The 17,790-nt window shown below is 46.0% G+C and overlaps 1 long non-coding RNA gene across 1 annotated transcript in view; it reads left to right on the top strand.

The window, feature by feature from the left end:
* Positions 1-12,816, top strand: part of LOC146830568 (uncharacterized) — a 32,204-nt gene extending 19,388 nt beyond the window's left edge. Inside the window, exons 3-4 of the long non-coding RNA XR_014961164.1 lie at positions 4,554-4,774; positions 12,630-12,816. This is a non-coding gene — a long non-coding RNA (uncharacterized LOC146830568). The remainder of the gene's footprint in view (positions 1-4,553; positions 4,775-12,629) is intronic.
* The last annotated feature ends 4,974 nt before the right edge of the window (positions 12,817-17,790 follow it).

Genomic DNA, 17,790 nt, shown 5'->3' with positions numbered 1-17,790 from the left:
ATTTTCTGCATGGTTGCGGGTCGCCAACTTACCCATGTGGTTGCTTGCGGGCGCGGCCATCTTGTTTTGAGTTGTTCTCGCGGTGCATGATCGCGAGAAGAAAGACGTGATCGCGCGACGCATGACGTCACTGCGGGCGCGAACTGTCGCGAGACAGCGCAAATGGCTAAAAACAATACAACATCTCATGGAGAACGCGACCGGATCAAGAAAACTTGTCGGCGAACGCAGGGATTCAGGTAAGGCGATCGCGCGCGCGCGAGAATGTATCATTTTACAGCGCGAGCAAGAAACAAATTATCGCCAAGCTGCGGAAACCGGAATTTTTGACATTTTCGCGCTCTCCGCGGAACGCAAAAATGTCAAATTATCGCAATTTCCGCGAACGGAACGAAATTTTTGCCCAGGCCTAATATGGACCACAGAGAGGGGGGGCTGCGTCTTCTGGAGGAGATTCTGAGTAGTCGGACCCCCAGAGAACTAGAATATAGTAGCACTTGTCCATGGGCTCTGCCCGCGCAATGCCTTTGGGAATATTAAGTGCCCACTTTCAGCCCCATCTTTTGACAGCGCACCTCGTCTGGCTGTGGTACAGTGCCCAGAGAAACAGAAATGGGCGGATTATAATCAGTGAACTCCACTCCTCTTTTAGGATTCTCAAACAGGTAACATTTTGTTGGCACACATGGCACTCTTTGCATATGTTTGTCAGTGTTCCAATGTCCCATCTCTCAACTGATTGATTACTTACTTCCGGCCAAGCTTGGCTGCTGTGACACCCCTGCACACCAGTGAACATTCTATCTTATGTTGGCTTGAGGTTTCAAATGTCAGAGTAAAATCTAAAGAGAACCATATTTAACTCATGAAAGGTAGACATGCTGCGGCGTGGCCTGCCTTAGTGTAGCACATAACGCGTGTCTTTCCTTCTTTGGACGGTGCCCAAGATACAGGGCTTCACACTACAGTGCTAGTATTAAGACTTTAATGGCTTCAGGATGTAAGTTTGTATCCTGGAATGAGGGTTTCAATAGGGCTTCTACAGCTCTAAGATCATGTCTACATTGAGCTAAAAACAAACATTTCTGAAACGGATCTCATTACATGGACGTGATTGCTTTCTTCAATTTGTGATATGGTGTCACTCAGAGTCACGCTTAATCACCAAAATGTCACGCAAATGTGCACTGAACACATGAAAAATGTCACACGTAAGCAAACGAAAAACTTGGCAGCTACGTAGAGCATCAAAGTATATATATATGTGCTCTATTTTTTACAAGCGTATTTAGGTCTTGCATTCATTCCTACATGTCTAGTCTTAATATCAGTCACTCTCAGCACTTCGTGAGATGTCATCACGATCATATGTTACATGTGTGAGGCCATGCGATGTCACTTTATTTTATGTAATCGGAAGGAGAAAGGACACGTTGCATTAAATCCACAATCCCGGTGGTTTTGGACAATCAGCACCATGTGGTCTGTTCCAGATTTGTAAAAGACTAAATAACACAGAATGCATTTCTTTATTTCTTACTTTGGCAAATTTCGTTCAGTTTCAATTTCGGCAAAAACTGAAGAAATCTCTTTGGTCAATAAGGTAATCAATATTGATCGTGGATGCAAAACGTACCCCTGCATGTCTTAATTGTACTACGCGGGTGCTTAGATCACATGAAAGACGTGCCACGACCATTTCAGCGTGGTCGGGGCGCTGCTGTTGGTCCAGTCTCATTCAAGGGCACTGGCGACCCTGGAGTGTCCGAAGGCTTCATTTCATTCTCTTATGACTTTACTTGAGAAGACGGTGGCCAAGGGAACTCCAAAGTTTTAAAGTTGCTATGCCTAGCACCGATGTGGGGGGTCAGCCTGCGGGTCACCCCCTATGGGCAATGGCAAAGCGACCTTTTCCAAGATAACATTACCGTATAGTGCTTTTTATATTATAACAACACTGTAAGGGAAAGCTGAACCAAACACTAAATGGATTAATGTCTGGATGAGTAAACAAATTAGCAAATTATCTTTTGGTGACCAGAGGATGAATTCCAAAGACATTCTAGAATTACAGGCAAGATGAAAGACATTCCAAGTTCTGACGTTGTCTCTCAAGTGTGAGAGTGACACTTATGTAAACTTGGGACCGTATTACTCGTTGTGATAAACAAGACTATGGGCCTGATTCACAGAACTAACTTAAGACAAAATCCTAAACTTACTACCATTTTGGTATTCACAGAAGGCACTTACTCATTTTGGTATTCACAGAAGACACTTACTCATTTCGGTATTCACAGAAGTTAGGAGTCCTAAGTTTAGGACTCCTAAATGCCTTCTGTGAATACCGAAAGTCTTAAAATTAGGATTTTTCTCAGTTTAGGAGTCCTAAAGTTAGGACTCCTAACTTTACTACTGCTAAACTGAGAAAAATCCTAATTTTAAGGTATTCGGTATTCACAGAAGGCATTTAGGAGTCCTAAAGTTAGGAGTCCTAACTTTACTACTACTAAATTCAGAAACATCCTAATTTTAAGACTTTCGGTATTCACAGAAGGCATTTAGGAGTCCTAAAGTTAGGAGTCCTAACTATACTACTACTAAACTGAGAAAAATCCTAACTTTAAGACTTTCGGTATTCACAGAAGGCATTTAGCAGTTCTAAAGTTAGGACTCCTAACTTCTGTGAATACCGAAATTAGTAAGTGCCTTCTGTGAATACCAAAATGGTAGTAAGTTTACGATTTTGTCTTAAGTTAGTTCTGTGAATCGGGCCCTATAATCCTAGGAATACGTTAAAAAAGTCCAGAGTTCATAATGGATGTGGGGCAGAAGTAAGAAGGGAGCGCCATGCACACGGGCTGCCCCGCATCCTTTATGGACACCGTACTTTTTTAACGTATACCTAGGATTATTGTCTTGGTTATCACAACGAGCAATACGTCAAAACTTGGAATATTATTTGTGGCACCCAGGATATTTTCGGCGCTTGGGCTGTTCTAACTCCCCAATACACCAAGGGGATTTTGGATCCTTTTTGATTTCTACAATTACAGACGCATTAGTTACAGTTCAAGTCTTGAAAAAGTCGTCTACACGACGAAACATGTGTCAGCTGTCTGCAACTATGCTCCAACTACGTGTCAACGAGTCCAGAACGTATTCAATTTTGTATTCATTCTCTGGACTACATTGCTCTGTCCATTTTGTTTTTCCTTGGTGTATCATTAAATCTAACTGACAACAGAGTCAGCTTGAAATTACCTTGGTGCTGTGCTCTGTATTGTAATTTTGATTACGAGAGTATATGGAAACTTTCATTTTCCTATACAGAGTAACACTGTTTTGGTGGCACAGTGTTTTCATTGAGCACGCTCTTACATTAGCTATCTATTAATTGCAAACACAACGGAGGGGCGGACCTTTCTTCTGTCACCATCTGTTCCTAGTGCGAAGATGAAAGACTTCACTGAGGGCACAGCTAACACGTGCAGTAGTCTCACTGTTCAGAGCAGATATGATCCGAGTATAATGTAAACAATTATGAATTATTTGTGTCAAAGGCACACTTACCTAACGAAGGCCCGATTCACAGAACAAACTTAAGACAAGTACCATTTTGGTATTCACAGAATGCACTTACTACTTCTGGTATTCACAAAATGAACTTACTACTTTTGCGATTCACAGAATAAACTTACTACTTTTGCTATTCACAGAATGGATTTACGACTACTAACTTTACGCCCGCACTCGGGCCGGAAATTCCGGCCCGGAGGTGGAGCTTCCGGCCCGGAGGCGGGGCTTCCAGCCTGGAGGCGGAGCTTCCGGACCGGAGGCGGAGCTTCCGGCCCGGAGGTGGGGATTCCGGCCAGTGGCGGAGATTTAGCCATGGCCAAAATCTCCGCCTCTGGGCCGGAAACTCCGCCTCCGGCCCGGAAGCCCCGCCTCCGGGCCAGAAGCTCTGCCTCCGGGTCGGAAGCTCCGCCTCCGGGCCGGAATTTCCGGCCCGAGTGCGGACGTAAAGTTAGTAGTCGTAAATCCATTCTGTGAATAGCAAAAGTAGTAAGTTTATTGTGTGAATCGCAAAAGTAGTAAGTTAATTCTGTGAATACCAGAAGTAGTAAGTGCATTCTGTGAATACCAAAATGGTACTAAGTTTAGGATTTTGTCTTAAGTTTGTTCTGTGAATCGGGCCCAATGACTTTATGAGGGAGCCTGGGAACAATTCCACTCTACTGTCCCAATATGCCTTTAAGTTCTCTCTTTCTACACAGAATGTGGTTCCGGTGAGTATGGTGCACACTTCAAGATGAAACCACAATCAATACACGATGAATGCATGTGTAGAATGAACTGAAGCCTGTGGGCCCTTGGTGGTCAGCGCTGACACTGTTAATGCATATTCATCTGACTGTTACTGATTTAAAGTAGCCTAAAACACTACACTACTAGCCTGACTGAACTCACTCATTGTGATAAGAAAGGTACTACACGTGAGTCTTCTCATCTGACCGCTGCACCATTTCACCATCTTTTCTCTTGCTTTGCAGTGGGAACGCACATTACTAAGCATTGCGCTGCGACATGTGATGCAACTCATACAGTTAAAGATGGCCAAGGAGTCACCATCACCTGCTGCAGCACAAATCTCTGCAATTTCAACGCAACGTTCAACGGAGCGGCCGGCACCATGGCCAGCATGACCAACTTCGCGGTCCTGGCGCCCACAGTGGTTCTCGTTGGTCTCCTGTTCAAATATTGATTCTAAAAGGTGAGGTATAGTGAAACACTCTGAAGCTGAAAAGGTACTTTATCATTTATAACATTCACAGCAGAGAAGTTTAGTTACAACACAAAGTACAGAAAAAACTCTACAAATTAGCTAGATTTATGTCTTGAAGTCCTCTGATGAGTTAATGTGCGCCTTTCAGTGTCCTTGTCCCGTGTCACCTGACAACCTCCCTTTCCTGTCCTCCCCGCAGCCTTTCTCAGGTCCAGGCGTCTTTGGCATTTTGAGGGACCTGGGTCAGTAAAGTGAAGTGGGGCCCTACGACAATTCAGCTCCTGTGCCATCCTGGTATTGTATTCATGGTAGCTACCTCCTGATTAGTAAATAACACAGCTTTGCTTTAAAATCAATGAATTAATGCTACAGCAGAGAGGGGCCCTGAAAATGCATGGTACCTCGGGAATACTTCCACCCCCCCCATCACCGCCTCCCCACTTGTTCGGGGCCTCCTCAATGCGGTCTACTGAAATTGATGTGTAAGTGGCGTAACAAAGGCCCCCGGAGCCCCTACAGTGCAGGGAGTGGGGGCCGTGAACTCCAAGAGACCCCCTCAACATAGTACCATGGTGTGACAGGTCCTGACTGAGTCCGGGGGGTGGGAGGGGCATCCATGTAATTTGCAGAAGGTCCCCCTCAAGTTTTGTTACGCTTGTGGGCAGAGGCACAGCAGTCGTCGGCCTTCTAGTGTAATTGGTAGTTAGGCTACAGGGGGCGCAGTGCCCGGAGGCAAGGTCCATTCCAGCTGTGGCCGCTGCACAATTTGACATACATTAGCCTGCCTGGCATCAGCAGGCACGGGGACCGAGACTCACTGGCAGTGCGGGACACAAATCTAATTCAAGCAACAGAGGAGAGACCCGCATGTACCAACCCTGGGACTCAGAGGCAAGGCCGGCTGGGCCGCCCCGGGTATCGGGCGTTTCCGCAGGATTCTGGAAGGGTCGGGGCTCTTTTCACAGTGGTGGGGGCCAGTTTTGTTACAGGGGGCCAGTTTTGCAGCTATGCTGCAACATGTGCCCCCAGTAATAAAAGAGCTTCACACGTGAAACAGCCCCCCTTCCCCTTGGGGGCTGGTCTGATAAGATTGTCAGGGCTGCTTTGGGTTCCCAATCCGGCCCTTCTCTGACTATCATGGGCAGCTGTTTTTAGCTCGTGGCAGCTAAAGTCACTTACGATTGGTGCAGACAAGCAGGAGGTGACGCAGGCTCACTTGCACCACAAGACTGTGGTTCACACTGTCAACTCATCTTAGCTGATTTAGGTGTCAGATGTAAGACCCTGCCGTGATGTCATGGTTTATTTAGATTTCAGTTACCCGCAGGTGTTTTCAGCCCCTCAGTGAGATAATCATCAGCAACATATCAAAAATATCCCATTATAAATATCCCAAGTAAAATGTAAACAATGGAAAAGTATTGCAAGTGTCAATTGGGTTTTCAGTTTTGTAGGTCTGACATGAATAATGTAAAAAAGTGAGCCCCAAACAGTGTATGGAAGAAATATAAGAGAAATAAAAGAGAGTCAAAGAAGTGAACAACTCAGAGAGAAGAGTTAGGGAGTGACTGAACGTCGCAATACACCACACCACAATAAATGAAAGTGAACGCCCAGATTTACTAAAATTTTGCGTCTGGTTGCATCAGTTTTTAAATCTATTTTTCATTGACTAAGCCATGCAAAACCGAATTGCACGGGCTATTAAAAAAAAGCAACACAGTGCATAGCGCTGCCTTGCATTAACTACATCAGATCGATGATGCTTTGGGGGGGCTTGAGCGTTCCCGGGCATCCCCCGATGTATTTTGATGCAAACCCATGTCTACAAAGACTTGTAAACGTGGGTTTGCATCAAATGGTGGCATACCAAAGAGAAATATATTCATGTCTTCCAATGACTTCCTTTTTGCATGTCTGCAGCCTATCAAAGCACAGGCGCAAAGAGGCTCAAGGGTCAGATGTACGTACCTTTCAGGTAGCGATTACTAAAAGCGTTTTCCCCGACTTGCTCTTTGGTAATCACTATTCTAAATGTATGAAAGTTTTATATTTTAATTTGCGATTCCTAGTGGGTCACAAATCGACATTTCTCATGAATTATAATGAGGTAGGTCCCAGTTTACGAAACTTTAGGAATGGCACTCATCACAGGGATGGTGGCCTGCTGGGGTTAGCAGACCACCATGTCTGTCATTTCTTTCAAAAAAGCAATCTTTTTTTTTTGCAGCCCGTTCGCCTTAAGAACAAGCATTGGCATAGCCAATAGGTCTTGCCTTTGGGACCTTATAAGTGTTTAGCCATGCAAAAGTTGTTGTTGCAACAAGGATATTGTGCTGCATAACTAAATACTTATAAGGTCCCAAAAGCGAGACCTATTGGTAATGCCAATGCTTGTTTAATCTGGCTACCAAATGTATAACAAGCTCTCCAGTAAACCCTTCTTAGTACTTCCTAGGGTGCTGTAAAGCCAGCTTGTGCAGTCTCTTGGCAGTGGTGCTCAGGATTACAATGCTTACCTTCATTAGTTAGAGGTTTGTGGCCCAATTTTTGGAAACAGGTTTAACTGACTCTTGTAAACTAGGCATCAGTCTTTTCTTAAATTATGTCAGTTAGAGGTATTTACTAACCTTCCCTTCACAAAGAGGCATGACATATGACTGTCCGAGGAAACTGTTGTAGGTGTTTGAAAAATAGACACTGACAACAGTTTACCAAGACCAGTTTTGCATATACTACAAATATGCGTAACATTCAGCGGTCTAGTATTAGAATTTTTGACCTATTAAATTAAATTTGTAATTGGTTGTCCATCACTTTAAAATGTTTTCTCTTCCATGTTCTTTCATCACACATGAAATCTGGGGTTATTGGTCACACACTTTCTGCAGCAGTTACATCTGTATTTTACAACTGTAACTTAAGTCTGCAAAAGAATATGTGAAAAGCACTTAAAATATATGTATATACCCAGTTACATCTGAGTGGATGAGCCCAACATTTGAATGGCATTTCCATAGCCAGTCACTCCTCTGAAACACACCAGGGAATGTCCACAGGCGACACTTAAGAGAAAACTTAAGAGTACATAAGTTATGCATACTGGAGTAAATTGCACACTCTTAGTTCGCCAACATATCTACTTTTGCAAACACAGTGTAACTTAGACAAGTGTAAGTTACGCCCATTTATAAGCACAAGTCATCTGTAAGTCGGAAAAATTCTAAATCAGACCATTTGAGATTTTTAAATAAAAATTGATAAATCCTACTACTTCCTTCCTGTAGTCCAGCAAGGAGCTTGTGGATTTGCACTTTGTTACTCACACTGCATTAGTTTAGCACCATTCACATAAACATTGGGAAACTGTTTGAAAATTTAAGGTCAACATTTTTTAATTGGTTATTGTTAACGAAAAATGTGGACGCACTACCTTTAGCCCTAAATATATGAAAAGGAATAACACTATTTTAAAAAGGTATCTCAAATAACTATAAACAAAATGCTTTGACTGAAATAACTTCAAAATAAAGCAGTCCTTAGAGTCAAAAGATTATTTTGTACACCAAGAGAAAAACACTACTTTGGCTTTTCCTTTGCTGCTACATGTAACAAAGACAAGAAGGTCAGGCTAATTTAATGTCACATTACAATATTATGATAAAAACAAGAGGTGAAAGTGTTCAACCTTCTCTACACTGAGTGAGTGTCTGAGGAACCGAGAACTGTATTTCCTCATTAACAGAACATAAACTCAAATGTCAGAGGGGTATATGTTTTAACACCGCTCCATTGCAAATACTATACTGTCGCATTTCATTAATAAAAACAAGACGTGCGTTAAATTTCTCTCCGCCGTGCGTTCTGTCACCATGGAAAAATAGGCAATTAAGGGAAACAAAATATAGGCAAGCAAAACCGTCAGAGTTCTGGTGACATTAGCCACGTGCACAACATTTTTACAGGATCAATTAACAGTGACAGGAAGTCAATCGTGAGCAGGCAGAAAATATGTGGAATTAAAGCGAGGATGAAGTCTTCTGCAATATACGGCCTTGTTTCCAGGCACTACGTTATTGAACGGATGAATGCTAAATAATGTGAGCCTCTGCCACTTTTATAGTCATGATTTCTGTAAAAAAAAAAGTCCCTGCACCCCCAGAATATTTACTGGACTGTATATTCTAGCGGTACTAAGATCTTGGCACTCATTCAAACAAGTTTGCTATGGGGAAAGAAACAGGTCAGGATGACACTACTTGTGGTCGGTAAATTTATCGAACGAATAAAAGAAAATACTACGGTCTCGAAAGAAAAAGGCCCTACCGTGATATCTCACTAAATCACACGCAGTAAAAACAAGCCCGCGAGTGGTACGCGCGAGCAGCCCACCTCTCTTTCCTTCTTTCATTTAGTTGCTTCCCTGTGAAATGGATCCAACAATGAGAGAAGCTGACGAGGAGGGAGTGGGAGAAGGGAGGGGGTAGGGGAGGGGATTCAAGCGCTGTAAGGCTTAATGAGCCATTACAGAAAGCCAGATGGCCTGTGCACGTCCACACGCTGGTGAACGCAAGCTGGAGGCCGGCAAAAGCCTTTGGGTAGGACTTTTAAAAGCCCACTACTAAATGTCTCGCAGAGCGAGCAGCGCATAGCTGGCTCAGCAAGACCTAAAAACAGGATGCATTTTTCAAAACAAATGAAACGTTTATTTTCTTTTTTAGCATTTTCAAAGGGTAAGGGATCCCCTTGGAGTCACAATCACATTTGTGAATGGTTACCAATACCTTTTAGTAGTTGATAAAAATTAATGTTTTGCTATCGTAATTTGGTTACAAAACATTAATACATGCTACTGTGAATCAGTATTTGGAAGAGGCACTCTAAACACACTCCTTCCAAATACTAAATCACAAGCCCAAATTGCGACTCAGTTCCAAGTTACCAAATCACAATTTGTTTTTTGCACATAGAAAAATGCATTTTTGCTGTCCCAAACAATCCGATTCTGTGAATCGGCCATTTGTAGCATCAAAAAAAGTTGTACATCTGGCTCTAAGTCTCAAAGGATTAGTTTCTGTGTACGAAGGTACCTCTTCCTGCACATGACTATCCCGAACTTAACAAAGGCACCCTAGCGATATAATGTTAGGGTGCGTAAGTGCGGCAGAGATACAAGACAAAACAACTGTGTCATATCTTTGAAAATTAACACACGCAGCACAGCAACTTCATTTTCCACGCTACGTTGTGCAAAATTTTAATAAATATGTCTCGAAACATTTGGCAAGGGAAAATGACTCTCCCCCAACAACAAAATACAGGTAATGGAAAAATTAAGACATTGTTATAATGTTGTTATTTTAACACAACTTTTGTATTCTAATGAAAGCATTGCCAGAATAGTTCACAAAACAGTCTCCCATTCAATTTCAGCATCTAATACTGATTGATTGATAAATTGATTGATTGATGGAGTCAATACACTATCCCGACAACATCCATTCTGCAAACAATCCCCTTTTTAATGGTAGAATTTGCCCATTCTTGTGGCTTTTGAATCTACAGCTCAATTGAACAAGCATGAACAACAACAACACACAGCATTTCAAAGCAGGCACAACTTGAAGAAAATGGCCTGTGCTTTATTCTCCTCTATATATCGAAATGCACGTTATTCCAAAGTGAAACAAGATGGGTGTTAATTTTTTGCATAAAGTTTACTAGCAAATGATGCATTTCTGAAGTGACAACAAGTTGAACCTGAAAGATAATTAGTAAGTGATATTATGGAAGAGTCCCCCCTAGAGATTGTTGACCAGCAATGGAGTCTGAGGACTAGAGGCAAAGCAAGGGACCCTAGTTGGCCCCCCATTCAGTAACTACAGTAGTGACCTCACCTTGCATAAGTTTGCTATGTAGACCTGACGCCTGAAATGTAGGCTGTAACTCACAAACTTTTTTGAGATGTTTTAAATGATACTATTTTAGGTGGAAGAAGGTTACATGAAGGATGCAAGTTTTTTGATGATTAGGTTGCTACTCTTTTTTTAAAATAACTTTATTTATGGAGTTTTGCCAATCATCACAGAAGCGTGAAACATAACAGACTTCAGAAACAGAGAAACAAACATACAAGGGCATTCCATTATATAAATGGGAAAAAGAAAATATAAGTCATCGTACCTGCCAATACATGTTACATGTAGATATTTTGACAGTGCCGTCATAATAAGTATATAAAGCAGCACAAAGGGAGAAATAGAGGGTGAATGAAGAAATGTTCAACATAAGACAGAGCGAAGGGCCCTCCTATCCTCAGGTGTATGTAGCTGTTGATACGTTAATTCCCAGAGCTGTATGTGAGTCAGTCCGTGTTGGTGTCGTCAGTGATAGTGTTGATATGCGACAGACAATCTTTCAGGGTTTGCCATATATTCTTGGTTCTGGAGGAGGGCGGTTGCAGCGACGTATAGATTCTACTTGTAGTGTCACAGTATATCAAATCCCCGATCCAAGTGTCAACCGTCAGGACATTGGTGGTACACCAGTGCAGGGACACATGTCGTTTATCCAATAGTAATGCAAGGGCAATATAGTGCCTGACCCCTACTGGTATCGGTTTAACATAGCCCAGTAGGGCAATGAGAGGGGACGGATCAAGTGGAATATCTACTATGAGTGAAGGGCGGAAAACACAGCCTCCCAATAAGTTAGAATAGGCACTAGGTTGCAACTCTTATTACTCCTGGTTTTGTGATTAATAAGGGCAATGAAATGTTGGTGCACTTGTAGAAGATGCTTATTTCTGATGACAACAATAGCAGATTATTTTACATATGGCTTAAAATAAGGACAATGTGCTGCTCAGACTCCACAGGCTCTGGGTCCCTGGAGAACACACCAAGACCAATCAACAAAAGGTGGTGCTGGGGTGATACAGAAGTTAAAATCCAACTTAGGTACTTCTGAAGTCTCTTGTTAGCTCCTGAGGACACAGCAGTGGGGCGAGAAAAGAGGGAGCGGTGTCAGGTGAAATGTGAACTGATTCCAGGGTCCTGCTGAATCTTCACAGTTTCTACATAAACAAGGCCTAGTGATGTAGGTTGTGACTGTCTATGTGGGTGTCCCAGTTGCATATGACTTTCTCTGGTAGATGCTGACTTGCTTGAACTCAAGATTCAGCATGTTAGCAATGCTAAGTTATGGGAGATTGTTCAAAGAGTGTCACACATGTCCCCGAATGGCCAGATTTTCAAACTTAACCCCTTCGATGCTGCGCAGATTCCGCCGCTGTGCTGACGGAATCTTGCGCGGGCGTGGTCATGACGGAATGGTTCCGTCATGAGCACAGCTCAACCGTGGGTCATGACGGAACCATTCCGTCATGAGCACCGAAGGGGTTAAGAATGGTGCTTAAGTACATTTTGTCACTGTACAATAGATGAAGCACGTCAATTATGAATCACTGAGTAGTAGAATGGTCGGATAGTCATCAGACTCCAAACCTTCAAGGCCAAAGCCCGGGTGAAGAAGTTGTGTCAAGGGCTTTCTGAACAAGTGATACAGTTGAGTGACAGAACATATGCCTTCTGGGGAGGGAAGAGTGGTGATGCATTACTCATGAAAGTCTATCTGTAAGGTTTTTCGAAGAGGTGGTGTTGAGAGAGTGGCCCAGCACTTTCTACGATCTGCCCTGCCTTCATGTTTGTTGTGGTTGAACTCAGTCTGCCCACTGGGTGAAGCTGAGGGATGTTCCTTTACCAGAAAGCTGAAAACAATATTTTGCAAAGGAAGAGAAAGTTATGGTTTTGAAAAAAATATATACTTTTTGTTATTTTTATAGATTGGAAGAATTGCCAGGAGCCTGTGTTTATTGGAGGACAGCAGCTACGATGGGAGCAGAGGATTGCAGGGAGATCATATTTCTCATCAAATTTGTAGATGTTATGCCACTGTAGTGAGGATAAAACAAAATGTTGTGTTTCTGATATTTTCGTGTAAATAAATACTGCGCTTGCCTCAACCAAAAATGCTTGGAAGCTTTCTTTTTTTAATTCAGAGAAATTATAGGAACACAGGGCCCGATTCACAGAACTAACTTAAGACAAAATCCTAAACCTACTACTTTTGGTATTCACAGAAGTTAGGATTTTGTCTTAAGTTTGTCTTAAGACAAATTTAAGACAGACTTAAGACAAAATCCTAACTTCTGTGAAGACCAAAAGTAGTAAGTTTAGGATTTTGTCTTAAGTTAGTTCTGTGAATCGGCCCCACAAAATGCAAATTATGCATTACTATATAGTCTTGTTGATTTGCATTGGCATAAGCTTGAGTTGAGCTCTCTATCCTAAATACATATACACACACAAGCAGGGAAAGAGAGTTTACACAAGTCATACATTTTTCAGGTTCTCAGACAAGCCATCAGCATTTGTCAGTGTGGGGCCTTGAAGAAGCCCCAAGCCTGCAAACCAATGAAGGGGCAAAACGCGTGTTCGCTGTCACAACTCCATTGTTACTCCGAAGCTTAATGAATACAGAAAAACAAGGCAGATAAAGCAATTCATTAAAACACCAAAGAACCTGTAAAATGTATGACTTATGCAAACTCTCTTGTTCTATGTTGAATTGACCCGTGACTACAAAGTGTAGAATCCTGGTGTCTGCCATCCCTGTTTTGTGACTTTATGCTTAGTGCTTGAAAAAACCTGAAAGACTAGTAGATCACCTGGATGATGTGCATTTGTGGCCACTGAGAATTGGTGATCACTCTTTTATACAAGAAAACAAGCATTCTGAAAGCCCATAGGTCTGGTCCTAATGTGCTAATGCAAGCAGGCACTTGCAAGGCATGCACACATGTGCAGACCTAGTTAGTCTTGGCATGATATATGCTCCTGGGCCTCTCATCTGTGGCTCACCCAGGTATGAGTCAAACATGCTCCTGCTGCAATCCTTCCCAGCACCCTCCGTTCACACTACACATACGCAGTGGGGAATGCAGCCTTAGATCTGTTACCTTCAAGTTTCTTCATGATTCACAACATAAACACATTATCCTCTGCACTATATGCAAAACTATGCAGGACTATATATAAATACCTAAAGGGGGTCTCTTTTGGGTTCCGGTGGAACAGACGGAAGAGAACATTCACAGGGACATGCATTAAAAGAAAAACTGGTCGCAAACGGGCAGATTCTCAGAATCTGCCCCTTTGCAACCGGTATTTTTGCATTTGGGATGCATCATCCCAAATGCAAAAATCGCAATTTAAGTAATCTCTGAATTGCGATTAGTTAAATTTGCGATTGCATTTAAGGAATCGCAAATTGCGATTCCTTAAACGCAATGCATTAAAGTAACAAAATTAGCGATTCCGCCAATAGGGGGCGCAAATTACCATGAAGTTCAACTTCATGGTAATTTGCAAAACCTTTGAAAAATGCACTTTTGTGCATTTTTCAAAGTTTCATGTTGCGCACGCAGGGCATGTGTGTTCACAACATATGTGCACAGGTCAATTCCAGGGGTGCAACAGGGTGTCCTTTTGACACCCTTGCACCCTGAAATTGCATGTGCAATTTGCGAGTACCTATTGGTACTCGCAAATTGCACTTGCTATTTCCCATTCATTCCTATGGGCCTGCAGGTCCAAAGGAATGAATGGGAAGCTATTCCTCATTTGCGACTCGCAATTTGCGAGTCGCAAATAAGGAATGTGTAGGAATCGCTATTATTATAGCAATTCCTACATGCATAGGATTTTGCGAGTCCTTAATTGCAAATCCTTAATATTCGCAATTGAGGAATCGCAAAATCCTAGCTTGATGCATGTGCCCGTCGAAGTGTTGTTGTGGCATCATCGAGCACCACGAGGCTGAGAATGAACGGTGGAGAGAAACAACTCAAGAGTGGTCCTACGTACTGCTTAATATGGGTAGGTATTGGCTAGGGCTCTGTTAGAAAGGTTAGACGGACCGGGAGGGTCGGCCGAGGTCAGGGGGAGAGGTCTCCGGGGAGAGCCGTCTCCAGCGATCGTACAGACAAGTAACTTCCCCCCCCCCACAGACAGATACCACACAAGGATAAGATTCAGCGTTCTTTATAAGCACTTCTTAAGGTACGGTTGAATGGTACAAGGAGGTCTGGACTCAGGGGTCCCCTCGATTCAAGTCTCTCAAAGTAGGGAAGGGGGTAGCGGGACAGTCTGTTTACCAGTCAGGTAGTTCGGATGAGATGATGATTAGCTCACAATCCTCGAGCTTGGTGGTTTAGCTGGTACGGGCCGCGGCAGCGCCAGCAGGTCCCGGTCGAGATGGTCGGTACACGGTCCGCGGCAGCGCCAGCAGGTCCCGGAAAGATGGTCGATGTACGGTCCGCGGCAGCGCCAGCAGGTCCCGGTGAGGATGGTCGTTACAACGGGCCGCGGCAGCGCCAGCAGGTCCCGACGAGGATAGATGTTGCAGAAGGCCGCGGCAGCGCCAGCAGGCAGGACGATAGTTCGCAGGACAGGGCTACGGCAGCGCCAGTAGTCCGTCAAGGCTGAGTTCTCTCGGTGTCTCTCGACTCCAGGATACAACTGCCTTCCTGCTCCGGAGTTGCCCCAGTTATAGGGCAGGCGCCCTTTGATGTCCGGACCCTCGCACTTGGAGGTCGGAGGGCCCGGGATGAAGGTGTCCAGACACCCAGCAGGGGGTGGAGCCCGCGCCTGGGGGACCTGGAGGCGATCGGCACCTGGCGGGGGAAGAGCTCTTGACGCTTCGTTCTCCCATTGACCTGCCAAGTGGTCCGCTCACCTCCTGGGTGGATGGTGGTGCCGGGATGTCGGGGCCGGCCAGGCCCGGGGTTAGGGTCGGGGCGAGGCCACGCGGCCTCGTGGTGCAGGGCCCAAGATGGCGGCTTGACCCGGCCGGGGAAGCCGGTGGGGCTGGGGCCCGTGATGAGTAGAGGTCCGGGGGCGGAAGATCCGTCGGGAGACGGGGTGCAGGTGCTTTTCGTGGGTTATGCCTGGCGGGCCGGAGCTCGGGCCCTGTCGTGCGGGGAGGGAGCAAGCCCTTCGTGTGGCCTGTCCAACATGCGTCCCCCCCAGCTGAAGGCGGGGAGAGTCACCCATCTCCTTGGGGACTCTCTTCGTCGAGGCGGAAAAAGCGGGACAGGCCATCCGCGTTGGCGTGGTCTTGGCCTGGTCGGTGCTCCACGGTGAAGTCCATTCCCTGCAGGGAAATGGACCAGCGCAAGAGTTTTGGGTTCTCCCCCCGCATCTGCATCAGCCACTGCAGGGGTCGATGGTCGGTTTGTACCCGGAAGTGGGTACCGAAGAGATAGGGCCGGAGCTTTTTGAGGGCCCACACCACTGCGAAGGCCTCCCTCTCGATGGTGCTCCAGCGCTGTTCTCGGGCCAGGAGACGTCGACTGATGAAGGCCACCGGCTGGTCATGACCTTCGGGGTTTAACTGAGAAAGAACGGCTCCGATGCCGTGGTCGGAGGCGTCGGTCTGTACCACGAATTCCCGACTGTAATCGGGGGCCTGGAGCACAGGGGCGGTGCACAGGGCGGCCTTCAGCTTCTCGAAGGCCGCTTGACAATCGGGGGTCCAGTTAATCCGCTTCGGTTGGTTCTTGGACGTGAGACCCGTGAGGGGCCCCACGATGCTGCCGTAGTCCTTCACGAACCGCCGGTAGTAGCCGGTGAGCCCCAAGAAGGCTCGGACCTCGGTCTGGGTGACGGGGGGCTGCCAGGACTGGATGGCAGCAATCTTAAGTTGCAGCGGGGCCACCAGCCCGCTTCCCACTTGGTGCCCAAGGTAGGTCACGGACCCTTGGCCAATTTGGCACTTGCCGGCCTTAATTGTGAGGCCGGCCCGCTGGAGGGCCTGTAGGACCTCTTGGAGGTGACGGAGGTGGTCGGACCAGTGGCGGCTGTACACAGCGATATCGTCCAGGTAGGCAGCGCTGAACTCTTCGAGCCCTGCCAAGACCTGGTTCACGAGGCGTTGAAACGTGGCGGGGGCATTCTTCATGCCGAAGGGCATGACCTTGAATTGGTAGTGGCCATCGGGGGTAGAGAAGGCTGACCGTTCCTGAGCCCTGGGTGTGAGGCCGATCTGCCAGTAGCCCGCTGTTAGGTCGAAGATACTAAGGTAGCGGGCGGCTCCCAGCCGGTCGATCAGCTCGTCTGCTCGGGGAATCGGATGAGCGTCGGTCCGGGTGACAGCGTTCAAGCCCCGGTAGTCGACGCAGAATCTCAGTTCAGGTGCGGTGCCGGGGGCAGCGGCTTTGGGAACCAATACAACCGGGCTGGCCCAGGGACTGTCCGAGGGCTCGATGACCCCGATTGTGAGCATCTTGGCCACTTCCTCCTGTATGCAGGCCCGTACCCGATCTGGTACGCGGTAGGCCCGGTGTCGGACAGGGGGACTGTCCCCGGTGTCCACGTCGTGCAAACACCAAGGGGTGACCCCGGGGGTGAGGGAGAACAGGGCAGCGAACTGCAGCAGGAGGTTCCGGCAGCCCTGGCGTTGCTCCGAAGTGAGGGCGTCAGAGAGCCGGACCCCGTCCACGGAGCCGTCATTCTCCTGAGTCTTCAGGAGATCCGGGAGGGGTTCGGAGTCTTCCTCTGCACCACTGTCCGTAGCCATCAGGAGGCTGAGTTCTGAGCGCACAAAGTGTGGTTTGAGTCGGTTGGTGTGGAGGACCCGAAGGGGGTTCCGGGAGGTCCCCATGTCGATGAGGTAAGTGACGGGGCTTTTGCGCTCGACCACTTTGAAGGGCCCCGTCCACTTATCTTGCAAGGCACATGGTTCGGTGGGGGACATCACCCATACTTGTTGACCAGGCTCGAACTCAACGGAGGAGGCATTGTGATCATACCACCTCTTCATGTCCTCCTGGCTGGCCTCGAGGTTCGCCTTGGCCATCTCCCTGAAGCGCCGGGTCTGATTGCGTAGGGCCAGGATGTATTTGAAGACGTCTGGAGGGGTCTTTAGGGGGGCCATCTCCCAAC

The sequence above is a fragment of the Triturus cristatus genome, chromosome 5_1 (assembly GCF_964204655.1).
Source record: "Triturus cristatus chromosome 5_1, aTriCri1.1, whole genome shotgun sequence".
NCBI classification, from domain to species: Eukaryota; Metazoa; Chordata; class Amphibia; order Caudata; family Salamandridae; genus Triturus; species Triturus cristatus.
The sequence above is the reverse complement of the archived record's forward strand: the minus strand, read 5'-3'. Positions and strand labels throughout refer to the sequence as shown.